At 36.6% G+C, this 15,761-nt stretch overlaps 1 protein-coding gene across 3 annotated transcripts in view; it reads left to right on the forward strand.

Annotated features, from left to right (window-relative positions):
- The window catches only part of PPARG (peroxisome proliferator activated receptor gamma), a 139,728-nt gene that overhangs the window by 70,329 nt on the left and 53,638 nt on the right, over positions 1-15,761 (forward strand). The window contains exon 2 of one of the 3 annotated variants that reach the window (XM_036266577.1): positions 8,825-8,866. The exons of the other annotated variants lie outside the window; for them this stretch is intronic. The gene's annotated coding sequence lies outside the window, so the exon portion shown is untranslated. The remainder of the gene's footprint in view (positions 1-8,824; positions 8,867-15,761) is intronic. 3 annotated transcript variants of the gene reach the window in all.

Below are 15,761 nucleotides of genomic sequence, written 5' to 3' on the forward strand. Positions count from 1 at the left end.
CCCGCAAGCAGGCAGCTGGCTTGCACCAGTCTCTCGGGCTTCGGCTTCCCACTGCTCTTCTGGGCTACTGGACTGCACAGGCCTCTGTGGAGCCCCAGGTCCCACAGCTGGCGGCTGGGGAGTGCTGCTGCCCCATAGGGCTCAACTCCTGCTCAGCTTTTGCTGTAGTTTTGGGTGATGGGTCTCAGTTGCTGGTCTGTGCTTCTGTTGCCTGGGGATGGATGTCCGCTCCCCAGCCTCTGTTGCTGGGGCTGTATCTCGACTCTGATCAGGCTGCTACTGTGGGGGATTGTGCTGGGCTCCGAGCTTTCTGCGGCTTCTGCAACCAGCACCTTGGGGGCTTCCACAACCAGCACTTTGGGAGCTCCACTACTGTGTACTGGTCTGTGTTGACACAGAGTGTTTACTGGTCCAATGGTGCCAGTGTGCTGGTGGGCTCAGGTTGCTGTGCCCTAGCCACTCCCACTGCCTCCTTCCAGGGAAGACCCAGGATCTTCCAAAATGGTGGGACCTCCCCACGGTGCAGGGAGAAGCGCCCTGAAGGGCCAATTACCGTGGTAGCCGGCTGCTCTGTCCCCAGCACAGGAACTTTCTGCTCCAGGTCTCTGCACTGCTCGGGTTTGGTCGTCCACCTTCATGTCCACTCACACTCTCTCACACACTCGCTCACTCACACACTCACCCTCCCTCCGGTCCTGCTGGCCACCATCTTCCCCAACCTCTAAATCTAGAGGGATTATTTTAAAAAGTAAGTCAGATCTGTCACTCTGTTCAAAACCCTGCAGTGACTTCCCACTTCACTTACAAGAAAATCTCCAGTCTGCCTTTACCCAGTCACTTCTCTGTCCCCTGTTCTGTCTATCTACCCTTTACCTACTCTGTTCCCACCACACTGGCTTCCTTGCCTTAGTGCTTTTCTTCCTCTGGCATTTTAGCTGATGCCCTCAGCTCCTTCTAATCTTTGCTCAGATCTTACCTCCTAGGGACCACCCTATTGAATTATCTATCCTCCTCACTGTCCTTTCCCTCCCCCTGCTCTATACTTTATTTCTAAAGCATTCATCATCTTCTAACATACCATATAATTTATTTATTGGATTTATTTTTTATTGCCTGCTTTATCCTACTTAGCATATTAACCCCGTGAGGGCAGAGATCTTTGCCTACTTCGCTTCCCCACTGGTATATACCAAATGCCTAGAACATGCTCTGTGAACATCAGGGCTCATTAATACTTGTTAAAATGAAAAAATAAAATTCTCTAATGCTTTTGGTCTATGTCACACTATTTAGCCCTTAATACCTGATATTATTTTCTGTTTTATATATTCCTTAGGCCAAATTATATAGTCACTGAGGATAAAACCCATGTTTTATTCTCTTTTTCATTTCACAAATATCTAACACAGTGATTTTCAGCCTTTTTCATCTCATGGCATACACAAACTAATTACTATGTGGCACACCAAAATATATACTATATTTTTTGCCAATCCGACAAAAAAATAGGTATAATTTTGATTCATTCATACCAGATGGCTATCGTTGTGTTGGCTGTTGTCACTTTTTTATTTGACAATCTAAAGGAAAAGAGGTCAGTGATCCTGACTAAATAATCAGGTATTGCATGTTTTAAAAATTCTTGTAGCACACCAGTTGAAAATTGCTGATCTAACACATAATAGGTATCTAATAGGTTCCTATTGACTTACTAATACAAAGTTGATCTGCTGCTTTACCTTGGCAACTCCTGAGGTCAAGTACTAGAATGTATTTAGTAAGTACAAACAACAGTTTAGAGTACACTGAATACTCTTCTAAAACCAGTGCAAATATAAACAAACCAACAATATTATACATGCTAAAAACAGGTACCAATATATCTTGAATTACCTATTGCTTACAGTTATTTGTACCATGCCCCTTCATTGGTTTGAATATCATTAGTTGAATATCTTTGAATATTAATTTGAATATCATAAGTTTGTGAATTATCCAAATGCCTGGCTTCTTCTGCAAGTCTGCCTACTTTTTGATACTTCTAGTATTCATTTGAACTTCCAAGAGACTAATTTGCAAACAGTGCTAAGAAAAATAACTTAATTGACTGCATAACTAATATCCAACACATAAAGCACTCAGAGCAATACCTGATATGTAATAGATACTCAACAAATGTTAGTTTTGTCTTCACACCCTTTAAATGTAAGTTACCACTTTGGGATAATACAGATTTTTATTATTCATGCTATCAAAGTTTTCCATTACCATGGTTAAGTCAGACTTATTGCTTACCCTTTTATAATCTTTTTCTCAGCATTTAAAAAAAAACATTTGGATATTATCTGATAGATACATATTATTAATCATAATTACAGAAAAATGAAAAGTTTAGTTATTTTGGCAAAGAGCCAATGACAAAACTTAGTAATAGAACAAGAGATTTAGGCATGTGAATACAATGGCTCCCCTTGCTTTTTTTAGTTAAGTCATTCTTTTGGTAAAAGTAAAATATTTATTATTCTTATGTTTTTGCTTTGCATTAGCAATTAAATATTTTTAATGTAAGATCATTGGATATTATTTTACTATTGTCTTATACTTTACATAAAACTTTGCCTTTGTTTTAGTTTTTTAAATTGTAGACCTGTTATATACATGTCTGAGCAAGTTTTCTTAGTTGACTAAGATATGATGCTAATAAGAACCAAAAGTGTGAGCTTGACCAAGTAAGTATGGCCAGAGTTGCATAGAAATATTTGCCATTGATACAAACCACATCTCTAGTTAATTACAAGATACAAACAGTTGAACCAGGAGAAACTAATTCAATTTGCAAATGTATGTCCTATATAAAATCTAATAATCTCTGATATTATATTCACTTAGTTGTTATCATTTAAGCAGACTCAGATAATATAAGGGGCATGCTCAATGACAGAGACAAGTATTTTTTCCTTATAATATCTTTGTCAATAATAATCCAAACCGTAATCCTCCCATTGGGCCCTCTTAATTCAAAAGCCATTGCTACTATGAAGTTATTCTCGGTTATTTTAGAACATATTAATCTTTTCTCCTCCCTATTTCTAGAGCACTTATTTATTTATTTTTATTAATTTATTTTTGTTACATATGTTTCTCCTTTTTCTCCCCATTGACACCCTCTTCCCCATCCCCCTACCCTGTCCCCAGCTTTGTTGTCCATGTCCATTGGTTATGCACATAAGTTCTGTGGTTTATCTCTTTCCTCTCCCCCCACCCCCTTCTCTGAGGGTTGTCAGTCTGTACCCTACTTCCACGTCTCTGGGTCTACCTTGTTCCTTAGACTGTTATGTTCATTATATTCCACAAATAAGTGAGATCATATGATAGTTGTCTTTCTCTGCTGACTTGTTTTGCTTAGGATAATACTCTCCAGGTCCCTCCATGTTGTCTCAAAGGATAAGAGCTCTTTCTTTCTTATAGCTGCATAGTACTCCATTGTGTATATGTACCACAGCCTTTTTATCCATTCATCTACTGATGGACACTTGGGCTGTTTCCAGATCTTAGCTATTGTAAATAGTGCTGCTATGAACATGGGGGTACATATATTCTTTCTGGTTGGTGTTTCAGGCTTCTTAGGGTATATTCTCTAGAGCACTTATTGTTTCTATCACTAATTTGATCTCTATACTTTCTTGTGTTATTAAACATCTTTCACCTTGGTAACATCTAAAGATCAAGAACTACATTATAATGAATTTCTTGTGAAGCCTGAAAAATACCTTGAACATAGAATTAGATAATTGGTTATCTTGATTTGAGATGGTTTTGATTTTATATTACTGAGTGAACATATACTAAGATTAAGACATTGAGAAATAAAAATACCAAAGAAAGTGAAACAGAGAAAGCTTTTATGAAGAGAAACACCATAATAAAATATAATGATAATTCTTCTAAGAAGCAAGGTTTATAAAATAGATTGTTGATACAAAGAAGAGTTAAATAACTAGCATAAAATTGGTAGCTTGAGTTTACCTACTATTTCACTTAAATGGAGTATCTCAAAAGATAACTCAACTGATCCAAATATATTAACTTCCCAAACATAGGACTCCTAATGCAGGCATTAGTATTTAGAAAAAGATTTCCTGCACTGTTAAAAATAAATAAATACAGGGAAATTATAAACAGAATAAGTCTTACATATAAGCCAAATGTATCGAAAGCAAAAGCATAACTTTTAATACTCCTTGGGATAAAATGTGTACCCTTTGAATTTTTATCTGCCCTGTATACACTGACTTGAGGACCTTGGTTGAATATATATTTCGCCTTTATTGTATAATGAAGCCAGTTAGAAAAACAAGTAGTTTATTAATACTAATGTTAATACTGTTTTATAACTTCTGAATAGAAAAATGCTTAAATGAATGCCCTAGGAAATTCTATAACAATCCTTTTAATACAAATTGAAGATTATTTGTTGGCTTATCTGGTTGGTCTGCATATTTCCTTCTACAAATCCCCACTCCTAGGACACTTATGGAATACCTCTCTATTTAATCTTTTTATTGAAGCATGTTATAATACATATGGAATATGTATTATACATAGAAAAGTGATGTATTATACTTTGTGTTTGGATTCTTTTGCTTTATATGTTTAGGTGTTCCAGTTTGGGTGCATACATGTTTACAAGGTTATATCCTCTTCTTGGATTGATTTTTTTTATCTTTAAGTAATGACCTTTTTTCTCTTATTATAGCTTAACTTTTGTTTTTATCTATTTTGTCTGATATAAGTATGTTACCCCAGCTTTTTTTGTTTCCATTTGTATGGAATATCTTTTTCTATCCCTTTACTTTCAGTCCATGTATGTCTTTTGATCTGAAGTAGGTCTCTTGTAGACAGAGTATGTATGGGTCTGTTTTCTTATTCATTTGGCTACCTTATGTGTTTCCCTTGGAGCATTTAATCCACTTAAAGTTAAAGTGACTATTTATAGGTATGTAGTTATTGACATTTATTACTCATATTTATGTTATTGTTTTTCCTTCTTAAAGAAGTCACTTTAACATTTCTTGTAATAGTTATTTGGTAGTCCTTTAGCTTTTTCTTGTCTGGGGAGCTCTTTATCTCTCCTTCATTTTTTTTTAAATATGTTTTTATTGATTTCATTTAAATTTTTTGGTGTTGTTTTTAATCCTCACCCGAGGATATTTTTCCACTGATTTTCAGATAGAGTAGGGGGGAGAGTGACTGGGAGGGAGGGAGGGAGAGAGAGAGAGTGAGAAAGAAAACATCAATGTGAGAAAGAAACATTGATTGGTTACCTCCTCCTGTATGTACCCCAACCGAGGATCAAACCTGCAACCTGGGTATGTGCCCGGATTGGGAGTCAAACCAATGACCTTTCAGTGCATGGGATGATACTCAAATAACTGAGCCACACCAGCCATAGCTCTCCTTCATTTTAAAATAATAGCCTTGCTGGGGAGAGTAATTTTGGTTGTAGGCCCTTGCTTTTCATCACTTTGAATATTTCTTACCAATCCTTCCTGGCCTGAAAAGTTTCTGTTGAGAAATCAACTTACAGTCTAAAGTATGTAATTTGCTGTATTTCTCTTTCTGCTTTTAAGATTATCTCTTTGTCTTTAACCTTTGCCATTTTAATTATGATGTGCCTGATGTGGGCCTCTTTGGGGTCATCTCATTTTGGACTCTCTACATTTCCTGGATTTGTGTGTCTTTCTTTCATCAGGTTAGGGACATTTTCAGTTGTTTTTTTAATTGATTTGGAGAGAGAGAAACACTGATGTGAGAAAGAAACATCAATTGGTTGCCTCCTACATGCACCCTGACCAGGGATTGAACCCACAACCTGGGCATGTGCCCTGACTGGGAATTGAACCATTGACCTTTCTGTGCACAGGATGACTCTCAACCAATTGAGCCACACTGGCCAGGGCCAGTCATTATTTCTTCAAATAGGTTCTCAATCCCTTGCTTTCTCTATTTTTCTTCTGGTACTCCTTTGATGCAGATGTTGCTATGCTTGATGTAGTCCTTAAACTATCCTCATTAAAAAAAAATTTTTTTTCCTTTTTGCTATCCCAATTGGGTGTTTTTGCTACTTTATCTTCCACATTACTGATTTGATCCTCTGCTTCACCTGATCCTCTGTTGATCTCTTCTACTGTATTCTTCATTTCAGGTATTATATTTTTCATTTCTGACTTGTTCTATGTTGTTTATATGCTTAGTACTCTTTGTTGAAGTTCTCATTAAAAGTTCCTTGACGCCCTGGCCGGTTTTGCTTAGCGGTGAGAGTGTGGTCTGCGGTCCAGAGAGACCCGGGTTTGGTTTCCACTAAAGGCGCATACCTCGGTTGCAGTTTGTCCCCAGCCCTGGTTGGGTCATGCAGGAGGCAGCCACTCGATGTGTCCCTTTCATGTCGATGTTTCTCTCTCTCTCTCTCTTCCTCTCTCTCCTCCCACTCTATCTGGAAAAATGTCCTCGGATGAGGATAAAAAAAAAAATTCCTTGAGCACCCTGGCTGGTTTGGCTCAGCCATTAGAGTGTCGGCCCACAGACCAGAGAGTCCCGGGTTCGGTTCCCACTAAGGGCGCATACCTCGGTTGCAGTTTGTCCCTGGCCCCGGTTGGGGCCGTGTGGGTGGCAACCACTCAGTGTCTCTCTCACATCGATGTTTCTCTCTCTCTCTTCCTCCCTCTCTCCCTCCTGCTCTAGCTGAAGATACATGCAAAAATGTCCTCAGATGAGGATTTAAAAAAAAGTTCCTTGAGCATTTTTTTTAATCCTCACTTGAGGATATTTTTCCATTGATCTTTTTGATACAGTAGAAGAGAGGGAGAGAGAAAGAGAGAAACATCGATATGAGAGAGACACATCGATTGGTTGCCTCCCACATGACCCTGAACCAGGGCCTGGGACTGAACTGAAACTGAGGTACATGCTCTTGAATCAAACCTACAACTCTTTGGTCCATGGGCCGACACTCTAACTGCTGAGCCAAACCAGCCAGGGCTCCTTGAGCATTTTTATAACCACTGCTATGAACTTGGTATCTGGTAGACTGCTTGTCTCCATTTCATTTCATTCTTTTTCTGAAAATTTCTCCTGTTTTTTCATTTGGGACATGTTTCTTTGTCTCCACATTTTGGCTGCTTTTCTATGTGTTTGTTTCTATGTTAGGTAGATCTGCTACGTCTCCCAATCTTGGCAGGGTGACCTTAAGTAGTAGGTGTCCTGTGGGACCCAGTGGCTCAGTCTCCCTATGCTGGATGCTCCATGGGTATCCCTTGTATGGGTTGTGTGTGCCCTCCTGTAGTAGTTGAGCATTGATTGCTGTTGGCAAGCTGATGGATGGAAATGACCCTCAGGCTAATCTTCCGTGACCTCAGTGTACAAGCTTCTTTTCCAGGGGCTGACCCCATGAAGTGGATGCCCCCCAGCAGGGTCTAGTGCCTGCTGAAACTACCTTTTGGGTGTGCCAATTGTGGAGCTGATCAGTTTCTTCCTGTATGTCTCTGGCATCCCCTGAGCTTGACCAGAGTTCCTCAAGAGTTTTTAAAGAAAGACTGCAACATGGGCTCAGTCTGGCTGCTGCTGAAGAGCCTTGGGCAATGAATGTGTTGGGTGGGGTGGAGTCTCAAGGAGTCAACAGAGTGGAGCTAGTGGAGTCCACTAGGCTAATGTAGATTCAGATTTGGCCATGTGGGAGGAGGGCTCAACACAGGGACAATGGCAGCCTTTCCTTCATCCCTTGCTCTGAAGCCACACAACTGTTTCTTCTTGTATGTCTCTGGCATCCCCCAAAGCCACGTCCCTTCACCAGAGCCCAGGCTGAGTGCCTGTGAGGGAGAGTTTGTGTATGGTCTCTTTAAGGGGATGCCTGGATTTTCAGCAGCCTTTCGTCTCACCTGGACAGACAGAATCCCTGCTGATTTTCACAGCCAGATGTTATGTGGGCTCCTGACACTGGTGTCTGGGACCCTGGAGCCCGGCATAGGGCTGAGTCCCTTTTCTCCTCAGGGGCGACCTGTGCCTCTGAGAGAGCCCTCTAGATTTTCAATCACCATACATGGGTGTGGGGCCAACCCATTTTGCATTTCCGCCCCTCCTACCAGTCTCAAGTAGTTTCTTCTTTATATTCCTAATCATAGGATCTCTGTTCAGCTAATCTTCAGAGGATTATGCAGGTTGATTGTTTAATAACTTAGTTGTAATTTTGATGTGGTCATGGCAGGAGATGAGTACAGCATCCATTTACTTCGCCATCTTGACCAGAACCCTTCTTCATTTTAGCCTTTCACTAGCCACATTTCATTTAGCCACCAGATGACATAGAAATCTTTGCCATTTACAAAGAAATCTCTTTGCCATCAATACAATATCTCTAGACAAGTACAAGATACAAACAATTGTGTGTGGTGGTATAGTGCAATTTTTATTTTTCTTTCTCTGATAACTAAAAAGTCAAGCACCTTTTAAAATATTTGTTGTCCATTTTGTCTATCCTTTTTTGTGAAGTGCTCTTTCAAGTCTTTTGCCCATTTTATATGTGGGATGAGTTCTAAAGCATGCTTTGTCAGTTACATGTAATGCAGATATACTCTCCCACTCTGTGTTGCTTTTTCCTTCACTCAATAATCTGTTTTTAATCTTAATATACTCTAATTTATCTAATTTTTTATTTTATGATCAGTGCTTTCTATAGCCTCTTGAAAAAAAGCTTTGCCTACTCCAAAGTTGATAAAGAGTTCTACTAATTTTTGTTTTAAAAGCTCTTTTGTTTTATATTTCAATTTAGATCTGCAGTCCACATGGAATTGATTTTGACTATGGTGTTAAGGTAGGGGTTGATTCATTTTTTTTCATATGGACATCTAGTGGACCTACTCCATTTATTGACAAGATCATCTTTTTCCCAGTACACTGAGGTGGCATTTTTCGTCATAAACCGGGTGCACATATACATGTTAGATTGATTCTGGACTTGCTCTTCGATTGTATTGGTCTATTTTTTTCTATCTTTGCACAAATTAATATGTTGTCTTTATTACTGTAGCTTTATAATTGGGTTTAATATCTGGTAGTAGAGTCCTCCAGCATTGTTTTTCTCTTTAAGATTGTCTTGGCTGTTCTTGGTCCTTTGAATTTCCATAGAAATTTAAATTTAGCATGTCAGATTTTTCACACAAAAATGCTAGGATTTTCAGTAAAAATTTTTCTGAATCTATAGATAAATGTGGAGAGAATTGACAGCATTACAATATTGAGTCTCCCAATCTGTGAACATGGTATATTTAGATAGTCTTTCAATAATACTTTTGAGTTTTCAATGTAGAAATCTTACTTATATTTTGCTATATGTTTTTCCCTAGGTATTTGATGTTTTAATGTTACTGTAATTATCATTTTTAAATGTCATCTTTATTTGTTGCTGGCTTATACAGTTGATTTTTTTTTTTTTCGTAACCCACCGAGGATATTTTTTTCCATTGATTATTTTTTAGAGAAAGTGGGAGAGAGGGAGTGTGGGGGAGGAGACATTAAGTTGAGAGAGACACATCAACTGGTTGCCTCCCACATATACCCCCGCCAGAGCAGAGATCAAACCTGCAACCCAGGTACATGCCCTTGACCAGGAACAGAACACTGACCCTATAGTGCTCTGGCCAGCATTCTAACCACTGAACCACACCGGCCAGGGCTATACAGTTGATTTTAAAATATTGACCTTATATCCAGCAACTTTGCTAAATTCTCTTATTAACTACAATGTATTTTTTATACAATCATGTCATCTGTGAGTAATATTAGTTTTACTTTTTCTTTTCTAATCTTCATGTCTTTTTTTCCCCTGTTGCATTAGATAGGATTTCCAATATAGTGTTATTCCTGATTTCAAGAAGAAAGCTTTGAATATTTTACCATCATACATGATGGCTACTTTAGGTATTTTGTTTGTTTGTTTGTTATAGATATTTTATCAGATTAATGAAGTTCCCTTTCTTTCCCAGTTAAGAGTTTTGTTTTTTTGTTTTTTTAATCATAAATGAGTGTCAAATTATGTCAAATGCTTTTATATAGAGTATTTTTGGTAATGCTATAATAGCTCAAGAGGAAGGTCTAAAATATGAAAAATGTTTACTCTGGATATTTTAATATCACATTGTAATATGTTTTAAGATAATACATAGTATCACTAGTTAAAAACTGAAAATCCAAGAGTAACCACTAGAGATCTGGCTACATCTGTTTTGACACTTTTGTTCTGTGTTTGTTTAGCTTAAGACCATTGTCTTCTCATTAAGAGTGCTTGGCACAGTAAATTGAAAACAAAAGAAGAAACAGAAACAAGTGTATCACATCATTTTGCCAGACTAAACAACTCTAAGTAAGATAGTGCCTTTCCCTTCTATGGTAACTTCAAGCTATTAGAAGTTTCAGTAGTAAAGCATTATTTAAAACCTCCCACCATTCTAGCTTTTCCTGGTTGCAGGGGGTCCTTTAACAATGTTTGAGAGATGGACACGCCAAAGAGAAACAATATTTTGGCAGATCTTTGGTGGTTTCCTCTTTTCTGACTAGTTACAAACTTCTAGAGCATTCTTTTCATTTTTTTCCTTTCCACTCAATCTCCTTTCTCCAATTTTTATTCCCCTATCACTGCAAAGCCAAAACCAGAATGTGAAGAGGGAGCTAGCCAGGAGGAAACATTCCAGTTCCTTTTCTTCTGACCTAAGCACTCTTTTTCATGTGCTAGCAGGCGAAGTAGGGATTTCTATTAAACCAGGGTAACTGTTCAACAGATTTGGCCTTCATCTTAATTAAATTATTAGTAGTAAGTCTCTCTTTAGAAACTTGTATGGGTAGTTTTAGCAGAAGAAACAAGCTTGAACATAGGGCAAAAGAGAACATGAATCTCCAGCTAAGGAAGCAGAAGAAATGGATGAAGGCATGATCCTGTAACCTTTCCTATCTTCTGATATCTCGGGACTAGATTAGGCAAGCTATGTAAACAACATATGGCCCATGTGAGAGAAACCGAGAATGATCTCTAAAATGGATGACATATGCCGTTTGTTGATCTCAGTTGAAAATTTGCTATGAGATTTTTTAGCTTATATAAAGCATTGTGCATATACAGATATATATTGGAATACTTCAACCTCTGCCAAGGCTATCAATGGGAGTATTAATGGGGAATCAAACCACAGTAGCATTGAATTTGGTTTTTAATATAAACTAAGTAGACAACAGAATGAAAAATATATTTTCTTTTGGTAAAGAAACAAATAGCATACCAAATAATCAATTTCTTAATTATTTTCTTAATTTATGGTGTTCAAAATAAGAGGTACTCTATACAGAGAAAGCACAACAGAATTCAAACCCCAGATCTAATATGCATTACCTATATGACACTGGGCAAATGCTTAACCCCTTTCTGTCTAATTTTTTCAATCTGTTGGGTGATGATAACAATTGCCTATAACACATAGGACTGTCAGTATATGTAAATTATATAGTTTACATACATATACATTTATAAATTATATGTATACATTGATAAGTTACATATGCAATGGTTTTAAGGTATAGTGCATCTCATATAATAAGTGACTAAAACCATTAGCTGTTATTAAATTGTACTTCTGATAATGAGATTCAGAGTCTTTTTCCTCCTTTACTAATAAAAATCTGTGATACCAGTGAAGAAAAAGAAATGAATTGATAGGATTTATTTTTTAAATGCTTGAGTCAAAAGGATGGTCATCTATTGGTCAAGTATCAAAAATATTTTCTGATTTTCTTTTATTTTACTTGAAACTACATTAAAATATTTTATACTTTTCCATGATAATTCCTTTTAAGAGGACTGAGAAACATGCGAGGGTTATATGTATTATCTCCATTAGGTGAAATCATGGGAAAATATTATAATTAGAAGATATTTAACTTAATTTTTACTTTATCAAAATAATGTTTGTACATACTTTTTAAAGTCAGATAGTATAAAACTTTTAAGGAAGAACAAAAATCTTCAGTCCCACACTCAGTTCCCACTCCTCAGAAGCAATGATTTTTAACTCTTTTAAACATTTCTCCCAGTATTTAAATTTATATCTTTAAAATACATGCTTATATTACTATTTTAAAAATTGTATTCATTACTCACTGGCTTCCTACTGTAGAAAGAATTTTGTTCTTTACCACCACACCGCCTTTCCCTAGCACACACTTCTGCTTCCATCGTCATAATGTAGTTATTTGTAATTTTAAGTGAAATAACTTGTCCAAGTTTACATTGTAATAACTTTGAGAATGCTGCTTACAGTTGAGCCAGGCAGAGTTATACTACAATTCTGTTTCTGATCCTGAATAGCTATTTGTTTATCTGGCATTAATTTTTTTTACTTAGTAATTGTTCATTTTGGTTGTTCCTTTTCTACATACCTCACTAGTTCATTCTCAAACTCTGGCAGAGTAATAAAAATTCTCAAAGTAGTCAAATGTATCTAATTTCTCAGGTAATCTCACATGGCCTTCTTCATCCTCCTGCTCCTTTCTCTCTAGGTTGCTGGTATCTATTATCCTGGTACTTCCTTTCACCTCTCTCCTGTGTGTAGATCCTTTGTTTCCTGAAACCATATTTTCCTTTTTCTCTGGTTTAGAACTTTGGGAAAGATTACAGGGACAGTACCTTTTATTTGAGATCTTATATTTCTGAAAATGTCTTATTCCATTCATACTTAGTGATGGTTTGGCTGATTTGGAAATAATTTTTTTTCTTTGAGTTTTGACATTGCCTTATTGATTTTTAGCTTCTAGTGTTGCTGTTGAACAGTCAGTGTCATTCAGATTCCTGATGCTTTCTATGGGACTTTTTATTTCCCCCTGTCTGGGGGTTTTTAGGATAGACTCTGGAAAAAGAGCATTAGTCTTTACAGTGGATTCCTTTTTTGTGTGGTTTAAGTAAGAAATCCTTCCTATCTTGGGTTTTGTTGTTGTTTTAACCAATATAAATCCATGCCCTCTAAAGTAAAAGAAAACCTAAAGGACAACTTAATAATGTTTTTCAAGTACATATAGTAAAGGGCAAATATGCAAAGGATGATACCTGTATGTTTAGGAAGTGGGAAAAAAAGTTACAAACTACAACATAGATGAGACGATTATTTTGCAAACACTATTCCCTCAAATGTTAAACTTCTCAAATATTGCATACTGTGCCCTCTTCTCTCTTGTATTTTTTCATGAATTATTAGTCTAAGAAGTTCCATAGTAAACCTATTTAACCTTACTTGACTAGCATTTCCTAAATTTATCTGCCCACCAGAATTTCTTTTTCTTTTTAATTATTTTAAAAGGAACATCATTAACATATGTATAACACAGTTGGGGAATTGCCAGATAAGACGTAGACTTTCCTGGCTACAAAAAAGCAATTAAGCAATGGAATAAGTAACCAAGAGAAGCTGTGTACTCTCCTTTTCCAGAGGTCTTTAAAACAGGACATCTGTTTTAGGCGTAGTCCTGTTTGAACAATAGGACTACGCTGGTGTTTCTTCCTCTTCCTGTCCCCTAGTGGTAGCATTGGAGTCTTTTAGTCCACCTTTTACATGATTCTAGTACTTTGACTATTAATATGTACAAAAATGACTACTACCACCATCAATTATATTTATTGAGAATGTATTTGGTGTCTGGCCCTATGCCAGATGCTTTAACAATCTCATGATGTAGTGCAGAAAATGCTAAGCTAGAAGACAGAAAACCTGGATTCTTACTTCGTCAGCCTCTAACCAACCTCGGGCAAATTACTTTGCCTCATTTTCTTTATCTGTCAAATGAGGAACTTAGGTTATCTCAAAAAGGCCTTTTCTATTCTAATATTTCAGGATATTTGTCTCTGGATATCAGCTATTATAATGGTAGAGGAATTAGAAAATTCCCAGGTCAATTTACACTGCAAAGTGATTTGCATGAATCAATATGGAGGAGCTGGATAAGTAAGTTGGAACTATATTTATAAGAACTATGATATTAAACTGAAACAAATTAGAAGATATTGGAAAAAAATAATTTATTTTGTCTTAAAGAGCAGTTCCAACAAGACTACCAAGTTTTAAAGAATCTGTGAAAGGCTTTTTCCTGACACCTACTATTTATTGCACAGCTTAACACATTTTTCTAATGAAGCTTTTATTTGAGAATTATTCTTCAAAGTACATCCCAGCTTCCTGTACCTCACACATCAAAGGTATACAGTTTAGAGAGTTAAGTGTGCAGTTTTAGACCATCTGGATAAATAACCCAGCTCTACTACTTAGTAACTGTGTGTTCTTAGGCGAATTACTTACTTCCATATATGTGCCTCAGTTTCCTCTTCTTTAAGAAGAATTATAAGTGTACCTACCTCATAGGGATATTGTGAAGATTAAATGGGACAATCCAAATACTGTATTTGGCATAGTACTTAGCAAAGATTTAGGGTTCTATTAATATTAGCTAATGTAATTATTAAGAACATGCAGCATTTCCCCAGATATTCTAACAGAAGTTTTTCTTTTCATAAGGGACAACTTAAAACCCCAAAGATAAATTGTATAGTTCTGGTGCTTGATTTTATAATTTAGCATCTTTTCTGACCTGCTTCCATACTCGCAAATAATGATGCCTATCAGATTAGAGAAGTTACTTTATTTTTGCATATTGGTTATATTTTTGTTTAAAGTACATTGTACATTGGAATATTGTGCAAGGCCTGCTCACTGACTACAGTAGAGATTGAAGGTCTAAGTTAAAGGGCATATATTCATGTCCTTCCTCACAATGCCTGCCTAGAGTCTTTTGCCTGCTCGAAACACACTAAATGTTGTGAAATTGATAGTTATACCCTGATGCAACACACTCCTGTCACCCAGCTGGAAAGTTAAGACACTGTTACTTATCCCTGAGAAGGACTGTTGTTCATGCTAATGTTTCATTCATTTGTTCTTTCATGGGTAATTGCACAGAGTAACAAAAAACACCTACTCAACTTACAGCTTGGCAGAAACAGTAGCTTATGTTTTCTAGAGACAAAATTAGAAGCAGGCTCCCTGGACCCATCTCTAAGTCAAAATAAAATAAAATGTCTAGGGAACCACTGTGCCTCTCAGTAAACATGGTACATGGAATAATATTGTTTAGGTCAAGATGTCCTAGTATAAGAGAGCAAGGAGAAGGAAAGGGGGGAGGGGAAAATATGTATTTGAGTAATATGTTTTCATAGAAATGAAGAGCCAAGCTGTTTTTCTTTCTTACTTTGTCTTTTCTACATAGAAAAAAACCCAAACTTTATAGGACCCTAATCTTCCTCTTGCAATTATCAAAAAGAAAAACTGGTTATACATTGTTGAAGGGAGATATTATAGCTTAAATTGTATTTTATTTATAATATTGAAGATTACCATCTTTTCTGGGGAGCTTAGGTCTCAGCAAAACTAAATCATTGAGAAAGTATCTTTATTTTTTTCCATTTTCACAGAAAAAAATGAATACTTATTTTACTCGTCTTTATAAAATATGATCATTTAGTTGGCAGGTATTGAGTAAACAACTATGCATAAGGACTAAAGGGAAAACAGAATAATAAGACACTGTCTTTTTGCTTCAGAACTTGTAATAGAATGGCGGAGTTATTTATCCAAATAATTATATCAGAATTAAAAAAAGAAGTACAGCCCTGACTGGTT

Source organism: Molossus molossus, unplaced genomic scaffold, assembly GCF_014108415.1.
Source record: "Molossus molossus isolate mMolMol1 unplaced genomic scaffold, mMolMol1.p scaffold_m16_p_18, whole genome shotgun sequence".
Classification (NCBI taxonomy): Eukaryota; Metazoa; Chordata; class Mammalia; order Chiroptera; family Molossidae; genus Molossus; species Molossus molossus.